Consider the following 20,591-nt stretch of genomic DNA (forward strand, 5'->3'; position numbering starts at 1 on the left):
GTGGCATCTTTCCCTTGTACCCAGCTGTGAGACTGTATCACCCCCTGTTCACCCATTTGTAGAGTGATGCTGCCCAAATGCCATCTGAACCTGATGTGGCCCAGGCCGGGTTCTTACCAAGAAGGATGAAACTGAAAATCAAAGCAGTGTGCCCTGTGCTTGGTGGCAACACAGGATCCTTCAGAATATGCTCAGCTCACCTGGTGATTTCAGGGGTCCCAGTTTACCCTGATTATCCTAGTAGTGTCTTTTATTCATAATCACGTCCAACAAATTCCCATTGGGTGGGTAAGTGATCTGAGAAAGCTGCACTACTGTGCTAGGCAGGACTGATGGGCAAAGGAAGGGTAAAGAAACTGGAGGGTCCACACATCAGGTATGGTAGCTTATTTGCTTTGATTCTTAAATAATCTAAATAGACTACATGAAATATCTTTAAAATGATTAGGAAATACTTTAGTTGAGCTGGACTCTTGTCTTTTTCTGCATGATTCCAGTGAACTCAGATTTTCTGTTCTTGATTGGTAAGAGCAAACTGGACCTGAAGTTTCATCTCCTAATGAAGTTACTGTGTGTTTTCCTCATTATCCTTAGCTCTTGCTGAAAGCACTTATATTCCCATTGCTTTCCGCCATGTTCCTGTGAAGGAGGCGAATGGATAGCATGGCCAGTATTTCAACCGGCTGCTAATATGATGTGTACAACTTCAGACACTTATGTGAGCACCCAGAGTAAGAGGATGAAGTTGGCAGCAGCATGAGGTCATCTTGCCTATAAACCACCTAACCACTGCCCTCCAGGTAAGAAACTGGAAACCTGTGCTTATCTCTATCAGTTAGTGTTCTTAAGTGAGTGGTCCATTGCAGATTAGATAAATGTGCTGTTACATGCACAAAAACCTTTCAGAGTCCCTGGAGAGCTTTCAGTGTGGATCTGTACTACCTCTCAGTCAACAAGAAAAGTGGGATTTGTTTCACAATGACAGTTCTAGGACTCAAATTAGAAAGTTCTGCCAAATGATGATAATTCTGTGTGGTCCTATGGAAAACTTGCAGGGATGTGTGTACTATTTTCCCAGAAATAACCCGTAAAATCTAGATTATTATATTAATGGAGAGGTTTATTTACCCTGCATTGCCTAATAGAGCACACAGCCTTCAACGTCATTACACTCCGTTTGGCTTCCTACAGCTATTATATTCACTCACTGATGGGAAACAAGAAAGGAGAGTGAGAAGTCGAAAGCAAAACTGAAAGTGCTTTAGGACAATTCAGCTTTGGATTTGTCTTCATTAAATACAGGAAAAGTTCAAAACAAGACCTCTTTGAAAGTTGCTTAATAATGTTGCGAAAGCTTTCCATATTTTTTGTCAAGCTCTGTCTCTTCTTGGGATCTTGTAGTCAAGATGAAGTGTGTATACAGACATTACTGAGATCAGCCATTGATAAATTAAAGAAAACCATGAGCAAAACTTTTCTGATGCAGATAAGATAACTGCAAAATCTGCCATGTCAGCAGGAAGAAAAGAGTTAATCAGTTTTTTAGCTGTGGTACTTTTTCTTTGTCATAATTTCATGTACTATGGTTAAGAATGACTCAAATAGCTTTATTTCTGTGGCAAATCAAGAAATAATGGGGGCTTAACATTGGATAGTGTTTCTTTGCAGGAAAATTTAAGAAATTGTTTAAGAAACACATCCCCCTTCAAATAAAACAAAACAATGTCCTGAAGTAGAATCCATTAGGAAGAACTAAGAGCTACAGAGAGGCCAGATGTAAAGGCTTCTGCAATATAGTGTTAAATATTTGAAACCAGTTCCAGGTGACTTACACAATAGCTGGGCTTGTGAGAATGATCTCAGTTAAAAAATAAAATGGAGCAGTCACATTCCTTGAAGGGATGAAGGCACTTTGAAACAATCTCCCCCTACTCTGCCAATTCTTCCACATTAAATCATAGCAGTGATTATTGAAGTTCTTTTTCTCTATTAAAGAAATTTGGCAAGTTTCTCATTTTTAACTTTCATGAGTTGACCTGATTTAACTGGTAGTTGAAAATGTTTAAAAGGAACTAATCTCCATTTTCTTTAATAAATCCACCATATTTTATACAATATATTTGCTGCATAGGAATAGAATAGTCTCCTTGTCAGCAAGGAATAGAGACTCAGCTGCGGTGTAGAACCAGCTAGATTCTCCAATTTTATGAAGTGAAATCCTGGATCTCACAAATCTGTTGGGTCTCTTGCTGCCTGAGCATGTCATCTGGTGCCATGTAAAGTCTGGAGCAGAGATCAAGAGAATACTCTTGATGTGCCCTTTCTCTAATAGGAGTTGGCTACTCTGGCAGAGCTGAGCGAGAATTCAATTGTGATGGAAGTTAATGGGATTTATTTTTATTGCTGAGGTGCTGGGAAGTGGATGAACCCTTGAGTTTACTTTGGCTCCCAAGTTATGTCAGCTTGTCCTCAATGGTCTCACTGCCTCTGCTGCTTTCTCTTGGCTTCTTTGCCTATAACAGGACTGCATCTACATCAATAAGTAGAAGAACGCCTTATGAGCTACTCCACAGAGGGAGATAGTTGATGCTGTGCACTAGATTTCTATCCTACGTTTATTTGGGGAAGGATTTGTCTTTCACCATCTCCAGTCCGGGTTCACAAAATGATTTTCCATTACCAGTTTGGGTACGAGCTTAGCTGCTCAAGCTGGCTCAGAGAAGTGACTCTTCTTAAATCAGGAAGACTGCTGTAAGCTGCAGGGTAAATGTAGAATCAAGAGTTTATTTTCCTTTTATGGTTTTGAGGTATTTATGAGAAGGCAAACAATTGTTTGTATAAATTCATAATTTCAAATAATTATCACATAATTTCTGTAGGTGGTTCTGGATGATGTTTATCTGGTTTAATTTGGAATGGGAGGTCATGTGGTTTGTTTTTGTTCCCTGACTAACTGGACTTGATGTTTAGATTCACATTTCTTGAACTGATACTCTTGTTATGAATTTAAGCTGGCTTCCTACAAACACTCTTAAATAATTGATACAAGCTGGCTATTTCCCTGGGAAAATACATGTCTTAAAATATTTGCAAAATAAAATTTGTTTAGAGATTAAAATTTGAAACTACATTTTCCACTAAAAATATTTGCCTATCTCCATTGTGTTTATAGGCAGAGGTTACGTTTTTGACAAGATAGTATTTATTTTTATTTTTTTGATAGTTCTCTCCAGAAGGAACAAAATTTGGCTGATTGCAAATTTAAATGCTTTATTTTATTATTATTATTATTATTATTTTTTCCAAGTGTCTATCGGACAAGTTCCCATTCACTATTTAAAAACTGAGCTCTGTAGTTTTCAGTCCTCATACACTCACAAAGTACGTATGATAAAAAGCTAGTAAACATTTGTCATGGAGGTAAACTCAGAAATCCAAGGCTATCACTATTTGGAGTTCAGAACCAAGCAAAAGGAGAGCCAAGAAACACACTGCAATACATTTGTTTCAAAGGAGTGGGCAAAATGTACTGACATCCCTTCCAGCCTTATAAAATTGTTAGAAGAACACTTTAACTAAACCAAAACAGATGAAAAAAAGAAAATGCTGACTATGATAAGGGTGGATAGCAGCCAGGGAACTAACTTCAGAACCATTTACACTCAGACTTCCCCCATGCACAAAGTAATCATACCCCCCTTACTTAGAACTGTGGAGAGGAAGGAGAGAAAAAAGGGAAAAAATAGAAGGGGGAAAATAAAATGGCATGGAAAGGCCTTTTAGGTCAGCTAGTCCATCTCTTGCTGATCCAGGCATATTGCTGACAGTATTTTCACATCCATGAGTGCTTTGTCCAGGCTGCTTTAACTCCATCACTAGGGCTTCCATTTGCTCTCACGAGAGATCATTCCATTTATTTGTTATGAGCTGGCTCTATGGATTTTTTTTTAAGGTTTTATTTCTATTTTCATTGACAAACCAAGCAATGAAGATTGGGTTTCCAGGCCCAAACTTCAGTACCTTTTTTTTTTTTTTTTTTTTTTTTTTTTCCCTCCTCTCCCTGAGAATGGGGAAAAGCTTTCAAAGTAGAGAGGATCACTTCCCCTTGGTGCTCACCATCACGAAATCCTGACTACAGAAGCATCTCATTCATCCCCTGCAGTGTAATCCCTTGAGATCTCAGAAATACTCCGTAACCTGAAAACGCTTTTTGTTTTGAAGGATAAGAAATAATGGACTGTTTCCACAGTAGATAAAATGTAGGGGTTTGTCTTGAATTAGTGTCATCTTTTAGTAGGACACGGGGATTTGTATGTATTTCTGAGATAGACATGTGTTATGAGCCTGCATGTGTTCTGTGCCACGTTAGCTCTATTACCGAACAGAGTTTGTCTATCTAGGGGTCTGCTTCCCACTATCAGACAGTATTGAGCCTGATCCTGATCTGATTTACACCCCTGCCCTAAATCAGACAGTTACTATCAGCTCAGTGATTGATGCCAGCGTGCAGCAAAGGTGGGTGAGCCTGACCTGCTGTACTTTCTGTTTGAGGGAGGAATCAAATTTTGCTTCCCTACTTTCACCTTTGGTTATAGGCGAGTCATATCTGGCTTTGCAAAGGGAAACAGTTGGAGGAAGGCTACAGGGGGCAAAATGCAGTTATATTGTGTTCTGCCTGTGAATTTGCAGGCTGCTGTGCTAGGCATCCAGCTCTTTGTACTAACAGGAGTGCTAATATGATGTATTAAATGTCACACCAGCATCGCTGGGTATGCATATCTCTCCTGTTGTACTGCCTGTTTATGCTTATTCAGCTTTTTGAATAATTTAACACATTTCATACTCCAAATTACCCACAACAGTTTGACGGGGCTGCTGGCAGTTTACTTGAAACACTCAGTGTTAGGTCAAAGTAGGGCCCAAGCATCTGCTAAATAGAAGGACATTTCGTACTTAGCAAGGCATAATTAGACGTATTCCTGCACATTTTTCTTTGCAAGAATAGGTAAAACCATGCTCATCCCAATGGAACCAATAGAAATAAAGGGCTTTACCTGGCACTGCTATGGACAGCCCTACAGCAGGGATAATTTGGGCTGAAGAAGTAGTAGTATGGAGGCTGGTAATTGGTGGGGACAGATAAAACTGAGCAAGATGACACAGCTATATCAGTGTGTCATTCATGCTGTCGCAGAGCAGAGCTACTGATAGCCTTGGTGCAGTTAGGATGGAACTAGGGACATGGGAACCTTTGCTGGCAATAGTGCAATACTCTTCATGTACTTACCCGAGTCTTGTCTTAAAGTGGCTGTCAGTGGGCTGAACAAAGAACCTGGCAGCTAAAGGTAGGGGTCCTTAGAATATCAACTGCCTTGGGGAAAGAAAGAAAATCACATTGCTCTATTCCAGAGTAGATTTAAACATTTTCAGGCAACAAGTTTAACACAACCCAAGGAAGAAACAACCTGGCCCAGTGTCTGCCTGACCCTCAAGCTGGCCACACGCAGTCACAGCTGAACCTGTGCATCTGTGTTAATGTTGTGTTGGATCAGCTCTTTCCTCCCTGCTTGACCAGATATAAGGGCATGACTTGGTAAGGGCATGGAGCAAGGACGCAGAGGTCTGCCCTCATCCATCCTTTGTGCTGCTGTAACCAGTCACCAGAGGTGCCCATCACAGATGTGCGCTACATATTCTCAGGGTTTACTTCTCTGTGCCATTGATTAATTCATTAATTAACTCAGGTTCTTTTTGGGGTGAATGTAGAAGAGAAGTGGGAATGGAGAAAAAGGAGGCATGATCCTTGGCCAGACAGCTTGGGATTCATGTGAGCAATGGTCTTTGAAGTTGTTTGGATAAAATCATGAAGGCGACTCTGAGCTGAGAGTGAGGGGACGTACGTGGTACTTTGTGTGCGTGTTGATTTGGAATGGGAATACATTTAGCCACTAGGACTGTCATCTCTGTTATATTATTATAAGCCACATGTAAAATGAGTGTTGCTTTCACAGCAGTGCCAATTCACCTTGCAGAATTGATAGTCTGTGCTGGACAACTTGCACCTGAGACACAGGTAGCCCAGCAATAAACTGATGGACTCAGCATAGTGCTGTCCAAACTAATTTTGGGGTGGAACTAGCAGGAGGCTTGAAACTTCAGGTGGCTGCATGCAGGCAGCTCTGAGCCACTGGTGAGGCAGCAGGACGGGGGCGTCCACCTCTCCATCGCTGGCAAAGTGACAGCAGGGTGCTGATTGAGTGAACCTCCCAAGTCCAAAGCACCGCATGGCTCCGGAGGATATGCTGAAAATCTTTCTCGGGGATTTGCACATCCTTACAACAACTGAGGGGCTGTAATGAAATGTTTGCTTATCATCCATTTAACCCACTTCGAAGAGGTCTGAGCCTGCATTGTAACCTCAGGTCAAAACTATTTTGGATAGCTGAAACTCATGATAAACATATGCTTTTGAAGGTTAGGAAGCCATCAGTGGGAGACATCAGATTCACTTCTTTATTATTAAAAGGGGAGAAAATCCAGGAGTGTTCAGAGCAGCAAGTTTTGTATAAAACATGAAAAGCAGGCAGGGGGAGGGGGCAGAAGGAAGGAGGAATCTTTTCTGATACCAAACAACATTGCTTCTGCAGCAAATCCTTTTCCTTGTAATTTAAGATTGCACTTGAAATAAGGAGCCAGCTGCACCCGGGGGGAGCAGAGGGCAGCCTGTCCTTTTGGGTGCTTGATTGGCTCTTTCGTGTATACCTGATAATTACTAGGGAGCTGGAATCCAGTTGTGCTTCTTCCATGTGCACTGAGCAACAGCATCATCACGGCAGCCCTGTTCGGTCAGAGAGCTCCAAAAGCAGGAAGGGTTGTCAGAGAGCACAGGTCTTTACTAAGAGCAAGTTATGCCTTATCTAAACTTAGCATAACCAGACTTGCTGTGCCTACTGTGGGGTTTTTAACTGAAGTAAGTATGCTTGATTAAGGTGTCTAAGTTAGGAAATACACCTTTATTTCTCAGCTCTGCACAGAAATCCTGCTCCTCTCTCTATAAGAGGGGAGGATGCCCAGAGCATAGGCTTGGTTGCAGTCTCATGGATGTGGCTTTTAACAGCACCATCAGAGTCTGGGGCTGAGAACTGAGATGAGAAGAGATGGGGAATCGTTTCCCACATGCCAACTCCGAGCTACCACTGACTGTTTGAGTATTGCACAGGACAACCAGAAAAAAACTTTAATTACTTCATAATACTGCAGATCTTTATAGATGTGTGGCATGTGTGTCTGTATGCATATATGCAAAAGTCTCACCCTCCTAAAATCACAGTCCTGTACCTTTACGCTACCTATCTCTGAACTGTTTTCTGAATAAAGAACAGGGTTCTGTGCTGCAGCTTTTCTGTTTCTCCTCAGTACCAGCCATATCATACTCAACAGATCCAACATTGCACCCTTGCAGAACTTCTGCCTCTAATAATCCTGCTGTACAAGGTTCTCTGCCATAGCAGCCTGCTGCAGCTGCAGTCATCAAAGTAAGCTCAAGGGATGCTAGCAGAGCATAAAGGCTGCACTGCCTCTTCCTGGGGCCTTTGTGCTAAGTGGGCTCAGTTTCCAAGTTGGGAGATGATGTGTGCATTTTTTTTTATTATTATTATTTTTTTTTCCCCTAGTGGTCAGAGATGGCAAACTCCCTCTGGGATCTGTGCGTTCAGCTTTGTTCTTTCTCCCTCCCCTGCTGTCGCCGGTAATTAAAGCTGAGCGAAAAACCAAACATGCTATTTTTTGAATAGATATTTGAAATTTAAAGTGGAAAAAAAAAAGTTGTGAAACTTGTCAGATCAATGATTTGACACATATTATTTAGCTGGCTCTAAATATTCTGGAGTGAGAACTTAGCTAACAACTTGTTAACAAAGCATAATTCGGAATAAAACCCATCTCTCTCTCTCTTTGCTAGATGCATTTCAATATGGGGCTGGTTTTAATAACTGTCTTAAATGCTGGTGTGGTCTTTTGCACTACAGTTTCTAAGAGTTTCTGCTACTGTAGTGCACAAAAGTAAGGGGGAAATGAATGCAGAGGCACCATGCAGCAAAGGTGCTCAAGGTATTGCCAGACTTCTCCGATGGAACTTGCTCGAGCCACACACAGGGCATTGGTGTTGGGCAGCTCAAAGCAGAACTCCTGGCCAGCTCTTAAACCAGCAGCTCGTCCTTCTAATTAAGTACCTGAGAATGGATGACACATGAGGAATAATTTCTCTGAGGAAAAAATAAAAGAGGTCATTTTTCTCATATCATACCTGCGCTGCAGTCTGCTGTCTCTGGCCAGATTAACAAGCCTCAGTATCTTTGGGCATCTTTTAAAGATCAATTTTTAATGAAAGATTAGCTGGCTTGTCTTTCTCTGAAGTGCATCCGTTCCCCCTCACACCTGTAAACAATAGATTTTTTTGCACATGAGCTGAAAGGGCAAGCACACCTTGCTACCAGTTTTGACTCTGTAGAATGATGTAGCATATAATCTCTATTATTTTTCCTGTGATTTGTTAGTGACTGTTGCTAGGTAATGCCTTTTCCACTAAGCATCAGTGAGCTAATGTGAGGGCTTTGAGAATGTTTCATTATATAATTAAGCCCTTGGTGGTGCTGACTTCTACTTTACAAAAGTCTCATATCTTTTCCGTGTGAGCAAAATAAGTTGTTAGGGCATTATGCATGAAGCCAACACAATTTCTTGTTACCATGTTCTCTATTCTTTCCTTATTTGTTACACACAGCTATCAGCCCCCAGCACGGTGGCAGACTCTGAAGTGTTTAGATAGAAAACACAACAAGTAGATGGAATGTATGACCAACCAAAACCATCATTGGATCCCAATTATGTCTCTGGACTCCAACTGCCATTAAACAAATGTGGTACCTTTATTTTGACATCTGGACACTTAGTCTAACTGTGACCTTTGCTTTCCACGGATAGGACTGAAATACAGAAGTGCTACCTCAAGAGGATGTGACCAGATACACTGCAAGGCAGAGGCAAGATTTTTCCCAACATTTTTGTGCTGGTGAGCCTTGAAGTACTATTCATTTTGTTTTTTGGGGGGTGAGGGTGGGATAAGGAAATGCACGGAGGGCATTAAATTGAGAATATGTTAAAACAAAACAACAACAGTAAAACAGAGTTTGTATTTATTCACGCTTCACATTAAGTATCAATATAAGCACCTTCTGCTGGAGGAGGAATGTTTGGACTTCACAGCATATAAGACTGTGAGGCATTAAGCCACCCTGATGCAAATTTGCTTATCATCAAGGATACCTAGCAAATAAGCAAGAAAAAAAAAATGCACAAGGAGCTTTGATCAGCCCTGGCACAGCGTGTGAAACTCTAGCTTCATTGGAAAGTGTCAGGGTAAGTGAAAGAAGAGCCTTTGTAATTGTTGTCTTACAGTTATGTCACTCACTCCTGTAGCCTTCGTTTTCCCTGTGCAATTTGTAAGAGAGGAGTCATTCACAGTACCTCTGTTTACAGAGAGCCTCTGTAATCCAACACCATGGCCAGGCAGATTCCATGAACTGCAGACCCCACTGTTGACAGATGGGGTTTGTGAGTAATTGTTTGATGGGCACCGTGGGTGAGGCTGTAGGGAAGTAGCAGGAGAAAGGGGTGCTGTGGATTTTTTTTTTTGAGCTTGGAGGTCATCTGCTACCAGCAAGAACATCTTTCAGTGTTTTTTGATTGCATTGTTATTTTGGTACTGGTGATGATGAAGTTTTAAATGGGGAAGGGCAAGGAGGAGACACCTCTTGTCCTGCACAGCTCTGCAGAGGCTGGTGTTAGTGTTAGCTAGGGGCAGGATCTCAGGAGCTGTACACTATGCACCAGGCATGAGCCAGAAGAAAGGGAATATGAACAAGGTGGAGATTGCTGCATTCATGCAGAGTAGTTTGTGTAGAAAATTTGAATCTGGTGAGCAAAGACAAAATGATATGTCTGAAGATGCAAATGCTTTGCACAGAATGGATGTAGCATAGATAGTAGTGCAAGTCCTACACACTGATAAAGCAGCCTTAGCCCAGTTCAGTCCATTTCTATGGCTTGGTCAGTTTGGTGATTAAATCCAGTACATTTCCATTCTGTAATTAAACAACAACAACAACAAAATAATAATAAAAACAAAACAAAAATCATAAAATGAAAAAAAAAGAAGGGCAAAATCTCCAGGGTCTATTGCATGAAAGCCACTCAATAGCAAATTAGCTAATATCAGTAATCTTTTTGCTATGCAGGCTTCAGGATACTGCAAAGCATACTTCAGGTATTGGAAAGCTAACAATGATTTATTATGTGTCTCAAAGCATTCAAGATCCCAGTCACAGGATCCCTTGTGTTTGAGGGCTGTAAAACCAAGGAACAAAAGAAGAGTCCCCAACTAACACTCTCACCAAGTAACTACAAGGCAATTGGCAACAGATGAATACCGACAGAGGCAGAGTGGTACGCTGGGAATGATTATAGCGGAGCTGTCAGCATGAAAGGCAGTGCTCATGAAATACCTTTAATCTAGCCACCAGTATTCTTCTTTTTCTGGGCAATGAATGTTTTCCCTTAGCCCAGTATCTCACAAGATGGAGCAAGTTGTGTTCAGAGGTGCCGTGCTCCTGCGTGAGGCTGACGTCTTCTCTTCTCCATCAGGTGAGAGACAGAGCTCCCAACCTGTTAAAAGCCAAACTGAAGCAAAGTGGAGCTCCCCAGGATCTCGGCCCTGGGCGTCTCGCCCTGAAGCAGAAGACAACATTGTCACTGAAAACAGCAAGTTCCCATTCACAGTTATGTCTCATGTTAATTACTACAGACAAAATTCTCCTTGATCTCAATCACACGGGTCACAACAGAGAAGTTTAGCACTTCAGAACATCGAGCTTTGCTTTCATCTGCATGCAGGACATCACTCTGAAATTGCTTTTAATCAATTAAGGGGAAAAAAAAAATCAAAAGTTTGCTAGTAACTGGACTTGTCATCTCTTTGTTAAAACTGAGCGAAAAGGAGGCTCTCTAGTCATTAGCCATTGGCTGGATGTGTCCATAAACGCACACCCTCACCAGAGCAGGTAAAGCATGAGTGAGAGCCATGAACAAATATTGACAACAGCTTCCCTCAGTAGTCATGCAGAAGTCTCATCACATCATTCTTGCTTCGTTAATTCAAATCCAAGTTGTTAGCTCTATTAGATCCCTGTTTACTGTGCCATAGGAAATACCACTGGCTCAAAAACCCAACATTTTTCACAGCAAGTAGATGCATATCGGCTGTAATTTACTGCACAGTGTACCTACACGCTCCCACATTAGCAGTAATCTCTGTCGTGCTCACGCCAACATTCCAGCAGTATTTGGCATTTCACAAATGCAGTATTTATCACTGAAGTTCATGCAAAGTTGCCAACCCTAACAAGGCTTATCAGCTTTTACAAACCATCTCTGTCCACTGGATTGTGACGTGCTGAGGATAATTCTGCTCACTGTGCAGCCATCAGGTGCAAAGAGGGGAGGGGAGCTTCAAAGCAGCATTTTGGATCACTTTAAATGAATCATGAAATCAAATGTCCATATAGTCTTTAAGTTCCTGCAGGTGAGATGTGACTTGCAAGCTGGGCACTTAGAGCAGTCTCTCAGTCATGTAAAATCGTCTCATCGTTACTGATGTGGCAATTATGCCCTGAAAAATCACAGTACAGTGGCTGAATGAGGGGAGCTGGGTCTTGAAGCTCAGCTCCAGTGGTTGCCCTGGGTGGCTCGGGGACATCAGGGCACTCTGGTTCACTTCACCTTGTGCCGAGACTGAAAATATCATTGCTACTGGATTTATTTCAGAGCCATATCATCAAGTATTATCAAATATATGTGTATAAATCTTTGCTTTTGATTTTTTTAAAGATTTGGAGGATGTGGAGAAAGTTTGGTATGTATGGTATTGGCACAGAGGACTTGGTGACCTCCTTCCCTGCTGATCCAGCCCTGTGTCGAGGACACGAGTGAAGACAAAAAGGCTTGAAAAGGGGCTTGCCGTACCTGACTCTTGTGTGTATGCATGCCCTGGGGTATATAACACCCCATAACCACCCCTTTCCTGCTCATCATGCACAAATGTGACATACTGATGTGGGTGGAATTTGATTGAGAAATGAGCTACTGTTTGTATTGTCATCACAGAGCGTTCAAACAGCAGGAAGCCAGTCTGAAAAAATCAAGATGCTAAAAATTGCTGCTCCCCCTCTCCCCATGTTTTTGGAATCTTCAGTCCACATTCAGATTACTTGTGCAAGGTGCTCTTGGGATTTTTGTTATAAATAGAAGTCAGAAACATCTCTTTTAAACATTTGTGAGGTCTTGTTCGATTCTCTCTCATTTAATTCCATGATTTCAAGAGCCAGACTGTTAAGTTTAATGTCTTGAAATAATTTCTTGAATATCATGTTAGCTTTCATAGTTCTATTGACTTCAGCTGAGATATTCCAATTCACAGCAATTGAAGATATGTCCCCTAGTTTTGAAAGCGTAAAAGAATAAGACCAGGCAAAATTCGTGTACAGAGCAGAGTAATTTATCCCCTGCCAGGGGAACATTTGCAATGGCTGAAGAACAGGCTAGGAGATCTTACAGAGTTATGAAATGAAAGACACATTAATTGTATTTGAAAAATCTGAAGCTTAGGTAGTTTCGTGCATACTGATGCAGAGCTGCAAACACATTTCCTTGCTAGCAAGTGCTTCAGGGCCATTGGTGTGTCTATTTAATTGCCATCACCACATTTACTTGCTGTACTCACACTGGCCACAGCAGCCTGTGCTACTGAGCAGGCACAGCCCCAAGCTGACTCATTCAGCTGGCCATGGGAGCCCCACTGAAGAGCATCCCTTCAATTAAAACAGACACGGTCACACCTACAGGCAATGTTTCCATTGCCTGTTATTTATCATCCACTGTGCTCTTTGCACATACAGTCCATGGCAAAATTTTCCATAGTAGCAGTTTGAACTACTTCAACAAATGTTGTTTGTGAAAAAAAAGTGTTTTTTTTTTGTTTGTTTTTTTTTTTTTTTTTTTCCTCTCCAGACTCCTTGTTGGTGATGTTTTTTTGCAGCTAGTGAAATCCAGGCACAGGCGTTGTGACTTGGAGAGCAGAAGTGGGTTCCCTGCCTGCCTCCGTGGCTGACTCATGCTCTAACCTTGCTCAGGTCGCCTAGGTGTTGTTGTTGTTTTCTATATCTCAGTCTTTCCCCTCACAGTTCTGACATCATAACATCATCTTGGCTCTAGCACCAATCTGTATCACTTCAGATATACGTTACCTTCTACAAAAATACCCTCCCACCCTTATACCCTGAGAAAAATCAAATTAGTCAAAACTCCAAATTTAGATTGAAAAAGGACAACCATGCAGAGAAGATGTTTTTCAAATGAGTTGATAACTGTTTTTTTTTTTTTTTTTTTTTTTCCCTTCTTGAAACACTCTTGGTTATAAAACCTTAATCTTTAAGTTGATAATTCAGCCTGATACCTGGAGTTCTTGGGTGTGCTGGGCCAGCCGGCATCCTGAGTTGGGACACGTTCTTCATCCCTTTGCCAAGGGTGAGGATGGTTTCTTTGCAGGTGTCAGACAGCTGCAGGATGATGCCCTATCCCCATCCACCCAGTCCCATCCCCTGCGTACTCTCTACCCTCTCCCCACAGCTGGTTTTTGCATTACTTCTGCTGCTGTCTCCGTGCTGCCTCAGTTCCAGTAACGGACAAAGAGGAGGAAGCAAGAACAGACAAAACAGTCTTCCTACTGCATCCTAGCTTGGCTGTACAAACATTTGCAGCAGCTGAAAACAGCAGTCACAAGGAGATTCCTGCTTTAGACCTGTAATCCTGGACTGGAAAAAGCTCTGTTCAGATGCAATCATCAGCAGATCCTACTGCCATCCCGTTAATCTTCTCTCCTTTCCCACCTTGCCCCTGCCAAAGCTTAAAGCCCATGGCCAGAGCAGCTTTGCATCAACCATATGCAATTCCTCCTCTTTTTTTCTTTCTTCCCTTCAAATATTTTTGAAGGACTGGTGAGAAGCAGTTAATGAAAAAAAATAAAAGCTTATTTTGCTGCATTTTTGGAGGAAATGAACTTGGGTAAGTCGAAATGCTCCCACAAGGCTCAGATTTTAGAGAGTGATGAATCACTTGCTGAAGATGTGTTTTTCTCCTCTGACTGCACAAGGTGCCCAGACACCTTCTGTAGGCACTGTGCAAGAGCCCCTGTGTGTAGGCAGGCTGAATGCGGCCCCGCTGACAGGCAGCTTGTGCCGCTTTGCAAGTGGGTGGCATTACCGTGCCCGCAGGGCAGCACCATTGCTGGCCAGTGACCCCAGGCCCACCTGCCAGCACACCATGCTTGGGCTGTCTCAGCTCAGGAGCTGTGCCATGCTGCTCCTGCACCCCTAAGACAGCATCTCTCAAGGGTACACTGGTCTGGATGGAGAGCTCTGCTGATGTGGCTACTTAGCCTTTTGCATGGTGATGGGTGCTCCTGGCCCTGTTTGGGTATGGTTTCAAACCCTGAGCCTGCCTCTGGAGGACTATGTGGGCACACACTAAGTATTAGGTGTAGCTACTGCTTGGTAAATCTGTGCCATTCATGTTAAGCCCTTAATGCCTGAGCCACCATCCCTTGGAGAGAACTTGGCATGGGTTCCCCTCCTCCTTCAACAGGTTGGTGGTGGCTCCTGGTGTTTGCTGGGACTTGAGCCTTGGTGGATAACTGTGAGGAATGGATTAGAGAGTCAAATACATTTCAGAGAGAAAGTCCTGACCCCAGTCACCCTCTAGCTCTCATTGCCTGTGTCTGTGCGATCCTAAGCATGAAGGGAGGGAGGCTGAGAGGCCAGGCTCTCCAGCAGATCCTCCCTGTAACAAAGGCACAGAAGGAAAAGTAGCCTGTAAGATAGAACATGCATCATGCCTTTACGTTGTGCTGCAATCTCTCGATATTTTGTATGTACTTATTGCTCTGAGTTTGTATCTCTTTCCCACCTGTACTTACACTGTCTTTTTTCTGTGGCTTGTTATTATTTCTATTGAGCAATCTTCAGCCGAACTGGGAGATCTTGCAGTGACTCACTTACTTGAACATTATTGCCTAGTTCTTTACACAAGACAGATTGGATATGAATGAGATCTCTTGTCCTCATGAGCATTATATTTATTTCACAAGACATTTTCTTCAGAACTCTCCCTGCAATAAATTATGTGGTATATTTATTTTTTCTTCTACCATGCTATAGCTCTGTGCTTTTTTTGTTGTTTCTCATTTTTCAGATGCTACTACTTCTATGATCTGCTGTTGTTTTCTTTTTTTTTTTTTTTTTTTTTTTTTTTTTTTTTCCATATAATCTTTTAGCTATATTCTTGGGATTTTTTCCCTTGTGCATTTTTTTTTTTAGCACACTGCATGCATTTGACGAAGTCAAACTGAGAGCTTGAGATAAGTATTTAAAGTAACAAAATGAATTCCCTCTTTTATCTTTCAGACTTTGTGTAATGACTGGGAAAAAAAAGAAAAGGAGAAAAGAAAAGCAGGTGAAACATTTTAAATGAAGTGTAGAACTGTAAGAATATACACGTATGTATCATTTTCTGATCATCATAACGTCAGCTGGGTGAAAGACTTTGGAGAGGTTTACTTCTAAAGAATCACTTGCCCGGATTTCAGCAACTGCCTTTGGAAGAGCCTGTAGTAATGCATTTCTTGAAACCCCTGTATAATCAGAGGGAAGGTGAGTATGTTTGGGGTAGATGGAACTGAGATGGGACTTGGAGATACCACATGTCTGAGGTATTTATAGGAGTCTAATCTTGGGACTGTATCTTGTCAGTGTATCCATCAAAACTTCTCCATGTTTCTTTGTTTCCCAGCTCTCCTTCCCAATCTCTCATGACATCTTGGCCTTTTTACTCCCATGTTCCTTGATAGAGATGTGAAAGATAGAAGCCCAGATGAAATCCAGTTCTGGCCTTTCTCTGGGAGAGTGCTGGAGGAAAACAAAATTTGAATTGAAGCTCAAGTATAAGTAATCCAGTGGGCAATTTTGAAATCTAGGTACAAACTGGACTTTGAGTATTGCTGGTTAGTTCTATTTCTATTTTCCCAGAAAGGGAAACTACATTATTCAGACAGAATGTTCTGCTAGTCACAGGGCAGAAGGCCCTTCTGAAGCAGGTCTTACTTGTACCCCAGCTGTGCCAGCTGTTTTTAACTTAACATCTCTAGTTGATGAAACAGACAGGTTAGTAGGGGATTCATCTCATATGTGTCATATAAAATCAGAGCTGACTTTAAGAAGGTACTGATTTATTTTTGTATGGCTTCAAGTAGAAAGTCAAGTACCAAAGCATCTGCTCACAGAGGGAGCCTTTGAGGATCTATTCATTAAAATGCACTGAAGATTAATCTGTGGCGCTATGCCCATCCTGGCTGAGCCTTAGTGTCCAACACGTAGTGTTAGGCAGGAGTATGGGAAGATAAAAAGGGTCTGCCAGACTATTCCTCTAAGTCTAATGCTGTACTGTGTTTAACTACTAATGAGTTTGTTTCTCCTTGTGTTTAAAACTAGAACTAAACTTCTTCACCCAGAGTGCAGTACAGAACTAGGACGTGTCTTTCAGGGAAGTGGTGGGATTTCTCTGCCTGGTGACTTTCAGGGATCATCTACACAAAACCATCACCAACCTGATCTAGTGTTGATGTTAATGCTGCTTCAAGCGGAGGTTGGCCTAGAAACCCCCGGAGGTCCTTTTCATTTTTTTTTTTTTTTTCTTTTTTTCCCTATGATTTTACAGTTCTGTTAAGTGTGTTACAGTAAAATAACCAGATGGATTTTTTGGAAGTATAGAACAGATACCCTGAAGGCAGAAAACAGTATGTGGAGAGAGAAGACAAGGAGGGGGGAAGAAGCTCACTTCTTTCCATTTATGAGTTAGAGAACCAGGACTCTTACAAGGAGTTGAGAAATTCATCTTGATTTGGAGATGAGAAAAACAAACACTTCTAAGTAGCCTCTCGCTCTCCACCTGCCTGGCTTGTGATCCTCATCCTGTCTGGAGAATGGTAGACAGTGTTTCAAATGTTAGGGTCAGCCTGGTTCCTGCTCTATCTAATCAGTTCACTGTACATATCTTTTCCAGTAGGGATTAAATATGTCTTGTCTCCTGTGGTTTTATTAAAGGGCAGAGAGGAGGCAAGAAGCCTTTTACTTCTGACAATGTTTCGGCTGCTTGCCCGAGGTTTCTGCTGCTGGAGAAGAGGGAAAGAAGAACATACAGATCTCATTGCTGTGCCCACTGCTACTGCAGGAGACCTTGGTGGTGGGCTGGGTCCATACCTCATACTTGATCCCTATGTGCACAGGGCCAAATCAGCAGGAGTGAGGGTAGGGGGAATGTTAAAAATGTGGAGGTTCAGAAAGTGCCTAGCATCTTTCTCTATCAGCTCCACAGGCAATAGTTCTAATGGTCCTCGTGCTCCTGGAACAGTTTTGCTGCCAGGGTTGCTCAGCTAAGGACACCTCACCCTGAGATCTGAAATTTAATTTTACCCTTGGGACAAGCCAGTCTCATTTGCTCCCTTTCCTGCATGTCTTCCTCCTACTGGATTAGGCAAAACCTGCTGCTGCCACTGATACTGATCATTTTTCATGCAAAGCTGGAGTTTTTGCACTCAGCAAGGGAAAGGACCGGCTCTGGCTGTTCTGCCAGTAGATGTCCCTGCACGCACAGCTGCGGTGGATGTGCTGTGTCTGCCCAAGGAGAACCAGCCTCTAAGATGCTGAACTTCATGTCACTTCTGATGAGATTTGTTCACACAGATTTATTTTTTTCCTTCCCATTTGGTCTTCTGATGTAAAGTTTGATAAAACCCTTTAAATAATGACACTAATTTTATTTTATTCTATTTATTTATTTTTAAAAGGTCATTATTTCATTGCAAAACACACTTTATGTTATCTATACATATTTTTGTGTTTATTTATAAGGACAGTTAGAGTAGTGAGCTTAGAAAAAGACCCTGAACTGCTTTACTCTCTGCTCTTCTCTGCTGTTCTGCAGTCAAGTAACTTCCACAATTTTTCCCTTCCTTGCTTTTTGTTCAAGCAAAGCTTGTTTTGGTGTGCTGCAAAGAAGAAAACAAGACCAAACAAAAACAAACAGTGCAGAGCACCAGATCCTTGCTCCTTGGTGGACGTCGTTTGACAATTTAACAGACATCTGTGTGTCTCAATCTTCAGCCTGCAACACATCTTCTGTAATATGAGAATTTATCAGCTGGCTTTCAGAGCCACATAGGTGAGTTTTACTCAGTGTTCTGTATTATAATCCTAGAGTTACATATTTGCATGCATACCGAATGACCACCAGAAAGTTATCTTCAAAAGTGCAAAGATCCTCACTGCTCCTCTCCCTAGGAATAAGGGGGTGATACTTGCTTCGGAGGACAATTACCTTTATGCACTATTGTTTTCTGCTCCCCCCCCCGCCAGCCCTCAGTAAGAGATTTTCCCAGCGCAGGACTGCTCCAGCCATGCCCAGAACACGCAGGGAGATTGCTCTTGGTCAGCAGAGGAGGGCCTGGACATAATCATTCTATGATGCTGCTGCCAGCCCTGCAGCTCACAGTGCTCAGCTCGGAGCAGGACTGCTACTCGCCCTGGCAGCCTCTTGCTCTGGCTTTGAAGCCGCGGTGGCAAGGGGCTTCAAAAAGACGAGTGCTGCAGCCATGAGCAGGGTAACAGCTCAGTAAGTGATTGGTGGAATAGGAAATTTATTGATTTAAGAGCATTCTTTTCTTTTGCCTTGCCTTTGTCTTCTAAGGCAACTTTCTTTTAAATTTATGTCCCACATTGTCACATCAGGAGGAAAATACATGAGAAATGTTTTGTTATTTCAAATTTATTGCATATTACGTCAGCTGGCATTGTGGACTCACAATATGTAATGCTTCATAAATTATGAAAAATAAATGTTTTATGGGCTTACTATGCACTCTGTTTGAAAACCGTTGAGCTGGGGAGACTCACTGACCCCCGTACAAATTAATGCGCACATTATTTTCATTATTGCAGTTCATATGGGAAGTTTGAATATCTTTATTTATTTCTTTAAAGGAAAATGAAGACAGAGGTTGCTTGAATCCAGTTAGCTTTTCTGGCAAGAAGCAGGTATCATTTCACCCAGCTCATAACCTATTGCTTCCCTCACAATCATTGTTATTCCAGGCCAAAGCTTAAACTCAAAATCAAAACTGCAAGGACTTCGCACACTCTTCCACAGGTCAAATCCTGCAGTCCTTCACCAGGCAAACTAAACCTCTACCTTGGTAGGTTTTTTCTACACAAGGACTGAGGCGTTTGCAGAAAGCTAGGAAAGCACAAAACAGTCTCCTTCAGCAGGGAAGGCAGTAAAAGAGATTTCTACCCAACTTTCCAGCTCTGCTTTCCCTGAGTGTGATGAGGAGCAGCAATCAGATTAGTGCTGTGTAGTTCAGCCATCAAAGGTCCCACTAGCAGCAAAAAGCTACATCTCAAGGCACCAGAGATCTTAAACCTTATCGAACACGGTAGTCTTCAGCTCCAAGCTGCAGAAATTGGAGGGAAACTTCATCTGCCTGCATGGGAAAATGTGTTGTCCCATTTTCTGAGGAGCAAAAGTTCACTCCAACATGTGGTGCATGGGAGGTGTGCGTGTTTGGGGGTAGAGGGCATGGTGACGTTAGGTATGAGGAATGGTGAAGCACTCAGCTGCTTTTTTTATTATTTTTATTTTCCCCCTTGCACCCAAATATTTCTGCTCCTTGCAAAAAGAGGTCAGGTGTTGTAACTCTCCCCGGATGGTTTTCGTACCGCCCAGATGCACCGCTGTGTTTCTAATAAAGCCACCAAGAGCATAACCAGGAGCTCCCTGCATGGGCTTACACGATGTGAGCTGCTGCTTCAGAGGACTCCCTTAACTTGGGGCTGGATGGACTGTAAAACCTTCCAAGTTATTTTCTCCTAATTCAAGTCAGCTGAGGCATCAAAATGTCGGGCAGATGGACAAGATCTTTGGCTGGAGCCATCCTGTTTGCTGCTGCTGCTAGGGCTATTGCAGTCAACACTTAGAGATTTTACTTTATTTATTTAAACTTCAATGAGTTTTTCAGAACATTAGCCTTCACATAAGCATGTCAAAGGAGACTCTTGTGTGCTTTTTAGTACAAGAGCCCATGCTCTCAGGACCACAAACTGCAATGAAGTGGATTAAACTGAGACCACTACCCATTCCCCCCAAAATAGTTTCCTTCTCTCTCCCTCTTTCCTTCCATAACGCTAGGAAGAAATATTGGATTTAAATGTTGTGGTTAAACGACAGTCATCATTACGGCCACTTGGCCAAGACACAGTGAAAATTATTTTCTTGGCAACTGTATTTTCTCAGAATTGTTAACTCCAGTCGCGCTAACCCCGGGGACTCTTTGTGCTGGGGAGATGCAGGAGAACAAACAAAATGAACAAAGT

The 20,591-nt window shown here is 42.2% G+C and overlaps 2 long non-coding RNA genes across 3 annotated transcripts; both read left to right on the plus strand.

Moving 5' to 3' along the window:
- Positions 1-8,977: 8,977 nt before the first annotated feature.
- On the plus strand, positions 8,978-10,985 carry LOC118172003. The gene is made up of 2 exons (XR_004753517.1): positions 8,978-9,082; positions 10,702-10,985. It is a non-coding gene; the product is annotated as an uncharacterized LOC118172003 (long non-coding RNA).
- Positions 10,986-13,117: 2,132 nt separating this feature from the next.
- Positions 13,118-20,326, plus strand: LOC118172002. 2 transcript variants are annotated; one of them, XR_004753516.1, is made up of 3 exons: positions 13,118-13,244; positions 15,573-18,384; positions 19,203-20,326. It is a non-coding gene; the product is annotated as an uncharacterized LOC118172002 (long non-coding RNA). The 2 variants fall into 2 exon arrangements; XR_004753515.1 differs by lacking the exon at positions 13,118-13,244 and adding an exon at positions 14,926-15,294.
- Positions 20,327-20,591: the final 265 nt, after the last annotated feature.

The sequence above is a fragment of the Oxyura jamaicensis genome, chromosome 10 (assembly GCF_011077185.1).
Source record: "Oxyura jamaicensis isolate SHBP4307 breed ruddy duck chromosome 10, BPBGC_Ojam_1.0, whole genome shotgun sequence".
In the NCBI taxonomy this organism is placed as follows: Eukaryota; Metazoa; Chordata; class Aves; order Anseriformes; family Anatidae; genus Oxyura; species Oxyura jamaicensis.